This window comes from Triticum aestivum, chromosome 6B, assembly GCF_018294505.1.
Source record: "Triticum aestivum cultivar Chinese Spring chromosome 6B, IWGSC CS RefSeq v2.1, whole genome shotgun sequence".
NCBI classification, from domain to species: domain Eukaryota; kingdom Viridiplantae; phylum Streptophyta; class Magnoliopsida; order Poales; family Poaceae; genus Triticum; species Triticum aestivum.
The window spans coordinates 56,607,383-56,619,582 of NC_057810.1; positions in this window are offsets into that span (position 1 = coordinate 56,607,383).

The window sequence follows — 12,200 nt, forward strand, 5'->3', positions numbered from 1 at the left end:
CCTTTAGTACCGGTTGGTAAGACCAACCGATACTATAAGGTTTGGGGGGTTTTTAGTTTTATGATTTCTTTTTCATTTAATTTTGTGTTTCCATTTTAATTCTTTTTCGTTTGCTGGTATTTTACGATACTACACATTGTACACGTTATGCATATATATATATATATATATATATATATATAATTTCTAGTAGAACCAATCATGCATATATATATCATCAATGTCTCACAAACCACCATATTAATTAATTCACACATACACACATGTATAGCTATATACAATTTCTCCTACATATGCATGTTGCCTTCGGAGCCAGTGGCATTAGCCTAATTGGTGCCTTCGGAGCACGATGACAATTGGAAGTGGTTTTCATGGGGGCGGTAGCAGGTAATAGTATTCTCCCTTCGGATTTATGACCTGGTCGAGCAAAAATCCCACTATTTCCTCTTGAAGTGCTTCTACGCGCTCCATTTCTAGGAGCTTCTCCCGCACCTCTCTGAACTGTTAAGAAGGAGATCAATATACATGCGTATTAGTTGTGTGACTAGATATCGATAATGGTGTAAAAATTGTGAATAGTGTTCTGACAAGCGTACCCATTCCTGTCTTTGAGATCTGCTCCTTTCGGACGCCATCATGCGAATGTTCTCGCAAACGCAGAATGCACACAGATCAGTCCCCTGCGCCTGCTTCAGGGCCTTTACGAGAATGGAATTTGATCAGATAATAATTAATCAAGCATGATAATTAAAGAGATGGCAGCTAGCTAGCTAGCTAGTACTACTTAATTACTTACCTTGGGTCGAAACCATTTAAGCTTTTTTTTCCATTCGCCTTCCGTGACGCTGATGAACCTTGCCCAAGCCCTGCCCGCCGACAAAGAAAATGAATAAAGGGGTTATTAAATAGTTCATATCATGAAATGACGAACTAAATAGGCCGAGATATATAGTTAATAATGATTGAAATTACCTGTTGACTATCCCAAACAAGATGTTATAGTCAGTATTTTCTTTGAGTAATGAGTCCAGTATTTCAACTGTTCCGGCGTTAATTTTAATGATACACAAGATCCAGTGAAATCTGCATGCACACATGTTTGCATGTCTTAATTAAGCGGGCATATGTAAGCAAAAACATGTAGCTAGCTAGTAGGCAAAAACAGAGAATTTGTAGTACAAGACAGTGTGACTCACTGGAAGTTGTAAGGAAGTAGTATATCTTCATTGTATTTGAGCCGCTTCAAGAACTCTAGCATGCTGTCCTCTACGGCCTTTTCATGACGTGCATCTATTTTCCATGTGTATTTATTAACGGTGTTTGGGTCAATGAACCCAATGCCATAGCGTCCACCTTTTCTCATTTCATACATCTTCATCCTGCATATAATACCACAGAAAAGAATATAGTGAGGATAATTACAGGTAATGATTGATCAAAAGGATCACTACAGCTAGCTTGAGACTTAAATTACAGAAAGAAATCACTTACAGACAATAGCAACTGACGATAGATTTGTCGAGTGTGTCTTGATTGTATAACTGAAACAGTTCAGAATACTCAATGGACAGAGCTTTCTCATGGAAGTAATGCTCCTCCTTGACATTCACCATGAGGGACAATCGATCTGAAATCTTGGTAATGTTCATGTACCATTGATGCAATTCATACATTCTCGTTGGGAGGTTCTTGACCTTGTCTGGCTCGACCAAAGGTTGGCCCCGGACATATTTCTGTTTTATTTCATCCTCTCTAAACACAGGCATGGGCTCGATCTCGAGGAGTTGTCCAACGGTGATGTTGAGAACTTCAGCCTGCATTATATGGTCCTTGGTTATTACCACATTGCCCACCTCGGGAACGTAAACTGTTTGCCCACAATAATATTGGGCACGCGTACTGTCACGTGTTGTTGGCACAACAAGCGAGGGGATCGATTGCGCCGCCTGTTCTCCCAGATGGGGAATGGTTTTCCCGCATTTTTTGACAGCTGCTTGTTGTTTGCTCGATCCCGAGCTCGCCTCCTTACGTAGACGTGCTCGATTTAACTTCCTGATGTGGCGCTCATAGTCTGTGTCAACAGGCTTGGGAGCTGGTGGTTGAGCCATACGAATGAAGTGGTCAATCGTTTCTTCAGGCACTTTCTCCCTTGGCGGCGGTGGCGGTTTCGGTGCAACATGGGCTTCCACCTCGGCCTTCGATATGGCTGCGTTTTCCTCCTCGGACTTGTCATAAGGCCTATGCGGAAGAGGCGTGAGGCTTGGACCATATTTATATCGCTTGCCTCCGCCTGTACTTCCTGTACTACCTCGACTCGTACCGCTACGCACCATAGATGCGGGGTGTCTCTTCTGCGATTGCTGAGGCGGCGGAGACGGCTGACGGGGCTGAGTTGGACGAGGAGGAGTGGCCTGAAGCTGTGCCGGACTTGGAGGAGGACTGGCCTGAGGTTGTGCCGGACTTGGAGGAGGAGTGGACGTCTGACGCTGTGGCGGACTTGGAGGAGGAGGAGTGGCCTGACACTTTGCCGGACTTGGAGGAGGAGTGGCCTGACACTTTGCCGGAATTGGTGGACTTGCAGGAGCGGGAGTCTGCTGACTCGATGGCGGACTTCGACGAGGAGTTGGCTGACGCGGTGTCGGTGGCCTTCGGAAGATGATGCAATCCTTTTTCCATAGGATGATACGATGTTTGGCCGCTCCGAGAAAGTGCTCGCCGTCACCTCCAGGAATTTCAAGCTGTAGCTCCGAATATGGGTCCACCACCTCATCAACCAAGACACGAGTATAGCCTGCTGGAATCGGGTTGCAATGGAAGGTTGCCTCGGGGGGATTTGTAAAAGCAACGGCGTCCGCCACCTTAATGGGTATGTTCTTCATTTTGACGTGTAGCTCACAGTTAGTGTTCTCCGTGATGTCATCCATGGGGTATCTATCCGGCATTGCGTCGTCCGGGGCGGAACCCACGCTGCTTCTCGGCATGGATGGGGCGGTGCTATCCAATGCTGGATCATTCGCTAGCTGCTGAGACCCCCTTTGCTGGGTAAGTGAGTCGATCTGCTCCTGCTGCCGCTGGAATTTGACTGCCAATTCCGCTTGACTTGCTTCTAGGCCTTGAAGGCGTTCATAGTCCCGCTTCCTCTGCTCCTCCTCCATCTTCCTCTTCTTCTCCTCCGCAATCTTCTTTCTCGCACGGGTTCTGTAGTTGGTGTTCCAAACTGAAAACCCCTCATACCACGGAATAGCGCCCTTGCCTCGTGTTCTTCCCTGGTGTTCAGGATTTCCCAGGGCACGCATAAGCTCGTCATTCTCTCTGTTGGGCTGGAACACCCCCGATCGTGCCTCTTCTATTGCAACAAGTATCGCATCGTCGGCTCCCTTCAGACTTGCCCTCGTCGAAACATTGCCTGTCTTCGGGTCCAACTCCCCCCCCATGCGCATAGAACCAAGTCCTGACCCTGGGGGGCCAGCTCTTAGTAACCGGAGTGACAGCTGCATCCTCCATCTCTTTCTCAGACTTATCCCACTTAGGCATTGCCACCGCATAGCCACCTGGCCCCAGCTTATGGAACTTATCCTTTTTTCGGCATTCTTCTTGTTTATTCTCGACCGTTCCTTAGCTAATTCCGAATCCTTGAATTTCACGAAATCGTCCCAATGAGCACGTTGGTTCTCTAGTGTTCCCTCGAATACTGGAGTCTTCCTTCCTCCCTTGACGTACTTGTCCCATTCACGATTCTTGTGGTTCTTGAATACAACCGCCATCTTCCTAAGAGCAGCGTCCTTGACTTTCTGCACATCTGCTTCTGTGAAATGATCTGGTAGGGTGAAATGTTCCATGAGAGTATCCCAAAGCAGATCTTTTTGTTTTTTGTCGACAAAAGTAACATCTGGACATGGAGTAGCGTCCTCTTTGTCTTTTTGTCTTTTGTCTTTTGCTGGCTCTCTCCATTCTTGAAGGGAGATCGGGAGTTGGTCCTTCACAAGAACTCTGCACTGACGAACGAACTTGTCCGCAATCTTCTTAGGCGCTAATGGTTCGCCATTAGGTCTGATTGCCTCGATATTGTACTTTACGCCCTCCTTCAACTTTTTGTTCGGGCCTCGTTTCGTCCTTTTGCCCGAAGATTTGCTCGATCCGGATGGCTGAAAGAACAAAGATCGATTCATTAATATATCTTCAAGTCATTTAAAACATGTGATGATCACCAGATGCCTGCTTATATAAATATATATACCTCGCCGGTCTTTGTTGTTTCAAGATCAACATTTTCTTCGTCATCATCATAATCATAGTTCATGACTTCATCAATTCGGTCGTCGCGATCGAATATCATATCACCCTCTCCTGTGTTGTTTAGAAATTCGGAGCCGTCATAATGTTCTTCATTATGATCATCATCTGGCCCATGAGGATGGCGTATCATATCGAACATGGCCTGTTCTCCCTCTCTGCTGGTATTGTCCGCCATAGCTTTTATTTAACTAATCCAAAAGAAATATAAAACAATTTAGTATTCAAATTACATCGTCTCGAATAATAGATATAATCTCGAATACATCGTCTCGAATAATAGATATAATCTCGAAAACATCGTCTTGAATAATAGATACAATCTCGAATACATCGTCTCGAATAATAGATATAATCTCGAATACATCGTCTCGAATAATAGATATAATATCGAATACATCACTGGCTAGGTAGCTAATAAAGATCGAATATTACAGAAGAATCTAGGACACTCGCGGTTCCTGCGGTGCGGGCGGTGGACACCCAAAGAGAAGGAACCCTCACAGGATCATAGCTGAAGTGAGATCCCTGAAGAAACTGCCAGGTATTGGAGAACCTGCCGCCCTCTAACGCAACCATGTAGCGATGGACGTGCTCGTCCTCCTCCCTGACACGGCGACGTACCACCTCCGGCTGGGCCGGTTCCCTCCGCGCCGAAACTGGCCCACGCGAACGCTACCAAACGAGATCAGGGTCGACGACGGGACCCGGGGCCGGGTTCCTCATCAAGCGGCGCGCCCCTCCAGGCAGCACCTCCCAGTGCCAGCCCGGCGGAGCCTAGTCCCGGACATGGGTCAGCCGGACGTCGTCGCGGAAGGGTCGACGGCGAGGATGCGGGCCGGGCATCGTCGAGAACAAATAGTAGCTATATGCCCGCAAAAAGTAACATTTTTTTAATGATTGGATTTTGATAACTAACATTTCTATATAACACTAATTATGCTATCATTGCATATGTCAAAATTCTATATGCTATTTCATACTAATTAAGCATCTAACACTAAAAACAGAAAAAACAACTTCTATACATCCATTAAAAACAGAAAAACAACATTATATAAAAAAATTCCATACTAATTAAACACTAATTATATCCATCTAACATGCATTCATACATATATACTAGTGAAAAAACAATAATCTAAAAAATCTAAACTAATTAAACTTACAAAATACGTATATACTAATATATACATGCATTCATACATATATGTGTGTGTGTGTGTGTGTGCTCATCATGCTTGTGTGTGTGTATGGGCTCGGGGAGGGGCGGCGCCCATGGTGGCCGCCGGGGGCGAGGGAGAGGGGTTAGAGGGGGAGAGCTCACAGCGGGGCGACCGCGACGGCGAGGCGATGGCCGGGGGCAGCGACGGGCCGGGGCGTGACGCGGGGGCGGCGACACAGGGACGGCACGACGGGGACGGGCCCGGGGCGGCGACGGAGACGAGGGCGGCGACGGGGACGGGGGCGGCGACGGCGACGAGGGCGGCGACGGGGACGGGGGCGGCTACGGCGACGGGGTCGGTGACGGCGTCGATCGATCGGGGCGGGCGGTGCTTCAATGGGGAAACAGATGAAAAAATAGAGGGAGAATGAAATTTTTCGAAGTGTTGTATATATAGAAGGCACCTTTAGTACCGGTTGGAGCCACCAACCGGTACTAAAGGCCAGTTTTGGCCAGCCCAAGCGCCGGGAAGCGACCCCCTTTAGTACCGGGTGGTGGCACAAACCGGTACTAAAGGCCCCCCCTTTAGTACCGGTTTGTGCCACGACCCGGTACTAAAGGGGGTGCGCTGGCGCAGGTGCGGTGCGGCAAGTTTAGTCCCACCTCGCTAGCCGAGGGGCGACCGCACTAGTTTATAAACCCCCGTGCGGTCGCTCTCTCGAGCTCCTCTCCAAAGCAGGCTTACTAGGCCTACGTGTTCTTTGCTGCCCTGTGGGCCCACTTGGCCTTTGCGGGCCTGCATCCTGGCCCAACGACAGGTTGGGTTTCTAGTCGTATGCAGGCCGCTCTGGCCTAGTAGGCGGGCTTTTTTTATTTTTTTTGCTTTATTTATTTTTGTGTTGTTTTTTTCTGTATTTAGAGTTTCTTTGTGAATATTTTTGCTTTAGGTACAAAAAATTACAAACTTTCTGTTAGTGCCCGTAGTTTTCGAATTTGAATAGTTTAAATTTTGAATTATTTGAAATTAGTTTGAATCACTAGTTTGTGAATAACTTAACTTTAAAAATCAGTAAAGGCATGAAAGAATTTGTTTGCACATAAAATTTCTTCGCGTTTCAAATGCCAAAACACATAACTACCCTAACTATTACAGAGATTCCCCTCTCGGTGTGAAACACAGAAGAAAGTGATGATAGTGAAGCCGATCACGTCCCAGATCTTTCGGTGTGGAACTTTTTCTTCGCGTGTGTCCCTTTGCGCCGTAACCATGGAAAATCTTCATCATTTAACGGGATGCTCGGGTCAATATTCACTGTGAATGGAGCAATTTCATCAAACTTTTCATAATCTTCTGACTTGTCTGTCTTGTCATCCACTCCCATGATGTTTCTCTTCCCAGAAAGAACTATGTGCCGCTTTGGCTCATCGTACGATGCATTCGCTTCCTTATCTTTTCTTTTTCTTGGCTTGGTAGACATGTCCTTCACATAGAAAACCTGTGCCACATCATTGGCTAGGACGAATGGTTCGTCTGCATACGCAAGATTGTTGAGATTCACTGTTGTCATTCCGTACTGCGGGTCTTCCGTTACCCCGCCTCGTGTCATATTGACCCATTTGCACCGAAACAAAGGGACCCATAATATGTTTCCTTTCCTGTCTTGGTTTCTGCATCAAAGCGGACACCACTGTTTTGGTTGGTGCTCTTCTTATCTTGGGCGATCGTGTAAAATGTATTACCATTTATCTCGTACCCTTTGAAAGTCATTATATTCGAAGATGGTAACTGGGACAGCAAGTACATGTCATCTTCAATAGAGGTGTCATGCATGGTACGTGTCTGCAACTAGCTGGCGAAACTCCTGGTTTGTTCACGTGTAATCCAGTCATCAGACCGCTCCGGGTGTTTGGAGCGTAGCAAATTCTTGTGTTCATCCATATACGGAGCCACCAAGGCGGAATTCTGTAGAACTGTGTAGTGTGCTTCAGTGAGAGAATGTCCGTCCATACATATTATTTGTTCCCCTCCTAGCGTGCCTTTTCCATCCAATCTGCCCTTATGCCGCGATTCAGGAACACCAATTGGCTTAAGGTCAGGAATAAAGTCAATACAAAACTCAATGACCTCCTCATTTTGATGGCCCTTGGAGATGCTTCCTTCTGGCCTAGCACGGTTATGAACATATTTCTTTAAGACTCCCATGAACCTCTCAAAGGGGAACATATTGTGTAGAAATACAGGACCCAAAACGTTAATCTCTTCGCATAGGTGAACTAGGACGTGCGTCATGATGTTGAAGAAGGATGGTCGGAACACCAACTCGAAACTGACAAGACATTGCACCAAATCATTCTATAACCTTGGTATGATTTCTGGATCGATTACCTTCTGAGAGATTGCATTAAGAAATGCACATAGCTTCACAATGGCTAATCGAACATTTTCCGGTAGAAGCCCCCTCAATGCAACCGGAAGCAGTTGCGTCATAATCACGTGGCAGTCATGAGACTTTAGGTTCTGGAACTTTTTCTCTGCCATGTTTATTATTCCCTTTATATTCGACGAGAAGCCAGACGGTACCTTAATACTGAGCAGGCATTCAAAGAAGATTTCCTTCTCTTCTTTGGTAAGAGCGTAGCTTGCATGACCCTGATGTATGCCGTCTTCTCCGTGCATACGTTGCTGGTCCTCCCGTGCCTCAGGTATCTTTTGTCTTCCCATACACGCCCAAGAAGCCAAGCAGGGTCACGCAAAGATTCTTCGTCACGTGCATCACATCGATTGCGGAGTGGACCTCTAGGTCTTTCCAATATGGCAGGTCCCAAAATATAGATTTCTTCTTCCACATGGGTGCGCGTCCATCAGCGTCCTTCGGAACAGGTTGTCCGCCAGGACCCTTTCCAAATATCACCTTCAAATCCTTGACCATATCATGTACATCAGCACCAGTACGGTGGCGAGGCTTCATCCGGTGATCCGCCTCACCTTTGAAATGCTTGCCTTTCTTTCTTACGGGATGCCTGCTCGGAAGAAATCGACGATGTCCCAGGTACACATTCTTCTTACAACTATTCAAATATATACTGTCGGTATCATCCAAACAGTGCGTGCATCCGCGGTATCCCTTGTTTGTCTGTCCTGAAAAGTTACTGAGAGCAGGCCAATCATTGATGGTCACGAACAGCAACGCCTTTAGGTCAAATTCTTCCCCCATGTGCTCATCCCACGCACGTACACCTGTTCCATTCCACAGTTGTAAGAGTTCTTCAACTAATGGCCTTCGGTACACATCAATGCCGTTGCCGTGTTGCTTAGGGCCTTGGATGAGTACTGGCACCATAATGAACTTCCGCTTCATGCACAACCAAGGAGGAAGGTTATACAAACATAGAGTCACAGGCCAGGTGCTATGGTTGCTGCTCTGCTCCCCAGAAGGATTAATGCCATCTGCGCTTAGACCAAACCATACGCTCCTTGCGTCATCTGCAAACTCCTTCCCGTACTTTCTTTCGATTTTTCTCCACTGCGACCCATCAGCGGGTACTCTCAACTTTCCGTCTTTCTTACGGTCTTCTTGTTGGAAATATGCCCTAGAGGCAATAATAAAAGTATTATTATTATATTTCCTTGTTCATGATAATTGTCTTTTATTCATGCTATAACTGTATTATCCGGAAATCGTAATACACGTGTGAATACATAGACCACAATATGTCCCTAGTGAGCCTCTAGTTGACTAGCTCGTTGTGATCAACAGATAGTCATGGTTTCCTAGCTATGGACATTGGATGTCGTTGATAACGGGATCACATCATTAGGAGAATGATGTGATGGACAAGACCCAATCCTATGACTAGCACAAAAGATCGTGTAGTTCATTTGCTAGAGCTTTGCCAATGTCAAGTATCTCTTCCTTTGACCATGAGATCGTGTAACTCCTGGATACCGTAGGAGTGCTTTGGGTGTATCAAACGTCACAACGTAACTGGGTGACTATAAAGGTGCACTACAGGTATCTCCGAAAGTATCTATTGTTTTATGCGGATCGAGACTGGGATTTGTCACTCCGTGTAAACGGAGAGGTATCTCTGGGCCCACTCGGTAGGACATCATCATATGCGCAATGTGACCAAGGAGTTGATCACGGGATGATGTGTTACGGAACGAGTAAAGTGACTTGCCGGTAACGAGATTGAACAAGGTATTGGATACCGACGATCGAATCTCGGGCAAGTAACATACCGATAGACAAAGGGAATTGTATACGGGATCGATTGAGTCCTTGACATCATGGTTCATCCGATGAGATCATCGTGGAACATGTGGGAGCCAACATGGGTATCCAGATCCCGCTGTTGGTTATTGACCGGAGAACGTCTCGGTCATGTCTGCATGTCTCCCGAACCCGTAGGGTCTACACACTTAAGGTTCGATGACGCTAGGGTTATAAAGGAAGCTTGTATGTGGTTACCGAATGTTGTTCGGAGTCCCGGATGAGATCCCGGACATCACGAGGAGTTCCGGAATGGTCCGGAGGTAAAGATTTATATATAGGAAGTCCTGTTTCGGCCATCGGGACAAGTTTCGGGGTCATCGGTATTGTACCGGGACCACCGGAAGGGTCCCGGAGGCCCACCGGGTGGGGCCACCTGCCCCGGGGGGCCACATGGGCTGTAGGGGGTGCGCCTTGGCCTACATGGGCCAAGGGCACCAGCCCCAAGAGGCCCATGCGCCTAGGGAACCCTAGAGGGAAGAGTCCTCAAGGGGGAAGGCACCTCCGAGGTGCCTTGGGGAGGATGGACTCCTCCTCCCTCCTTGGCCGCACCCCAAAACCCATCTAGGGCTGGCCGCCGCCTCTAGGGGGTGGGAAAACCCTAAAGGGGGCGCAGCCCCCTTCCCCCCTATATATATTGAGGCATGGGGCTGCCCATAACACGCGATTTGATCTCTCGTTGGTGCAGCCCTGCCCTTCTCCCTCCTCCTCTTCTCCCATGGTGCTTGGCGAAGCCCTGCGGGATTGCCACGCTCCTCCACCACCACCACGCCGTTGTGCTGCTGTTGGATGGAGTCTTCCTCAACCTCTCCCTCTCTCCTTGCTGGATCAAGGCGTGGGAGACGTCAGCGGGCTGTACGTGTGTTGAACGCGGAGGTGCCGTCCGTTCGGCACTAGGATCATCGGTGATCTGAATCACGACGAGTACGACTCCATCAACTCCGTTCACTTGAACGCTTCCGCTTAGCGATCTACAAGGGTATGTAGATGCACTCTCCTTTCTACTCGTTGCTGGTCTCTCCATAGATAGATCTTGGTGTTACGTAGGAAAATTTTTGAATTTCTGCTACGTTCCCCAACAGTGGCATCATGAGCTAGGTCTATTGCGTAGATTCTTTGCACGAGTAGAACACAAAGTAGTTGTGGGCGTTGATGTTGTTCAATATGCTTACCGTTACTAGTCCAATCTTGTTTCGACGGTATTGTGGGATGAAGCGGCCCGGACCGACCTTACGCGTACTCTTACGTGAGACAGGTTCCACCGATTGACATGCACTTGGTGCATAAGGTGGCTAGCGGGTGCCAGTCTCTCCCACTTTAGTCGGAACGGATTCGATGAAAAGGGTCCTTATGAAGGGTAAATAGCAATTGGCATATCACGTTGTGGTCTTGCGTAGGTAAGAAACGTTCTTGCTAGAAACCCATAGCAGCCACGTAAAACATGCAACAACAATTAGAGGACGTCTAACTTGTTTTTGCAGGGTATGCTATGTGATGTGATATGGCCAAAAGGATGTGATGAATGATATATGTGATGTATGAGATTGATCATGTTCTTGTAATAGGATTCACGACTTGCATGTCGATGAGTATGACAACCGGCAGGAGCCATAGGAGTTGTCTTTATTTTTTGTATGACCTGCGTGTCATTGAAGAACGCCATGTAACTTACTTTACTTTATTGCTAAACGCGTTAGTCATAGAAGTAGAAGTAGTCGTTGGCGTGACAACTTCATGAAGACACGATGATGGAGATCATGATGATGGAGATCATGGTGTCATGCCGGTGACGATGATGATCATGGAGCCCCGAAGATGAAGATCAAAAGGAGCAAAATGATATTGGCCATATCATGTCACTATTTGATTGCATGTGATGTTTATCATGTTTATGCATCTTGTTTACTTAGGACGACGGTAGTAAATAAGATGATCCCTTACAAAATTTCAAGAAGTGTTCTCCCCTAACTGTGCACCGTTGCTACAGTTCGTCGCTTCTAAGCACCACGTGATGATCGGGTGTGATGGATTCTTACGTTCACATACAACGGGTGTAAGACAGTTTTACACATCGAAAACACTTAGGGTTAACTTGACGAGCCTAGCATGTGCAGACATGGCCTCGGAACACGGAGACCGAAAGGTCGAGCATGAGTCGTATAGTAGATACGATCAACATGAAGATGTTCACCGATGATGACTAGTCCGTCTCACGTGATGATCGGACACGGCCTAGTTGAATCGGATCATGTAATCACTTAGATGACCAGAGGGATGTCTATCTGAGTGAGAGTTCATAAGATGAACTTAATTATCCTGAACATAGTCAAAAGACCTTTTGCAAATTATGTCGTAGTTCACGCTATAGTTCTACTGTTTTAGATATGTTCCTAGAGAAATTATAGTTGAAAGTTGATAGTAGCAATTATGCGATCAGTAGAAAGCTTATGTCCTTAATGCACCGCTCA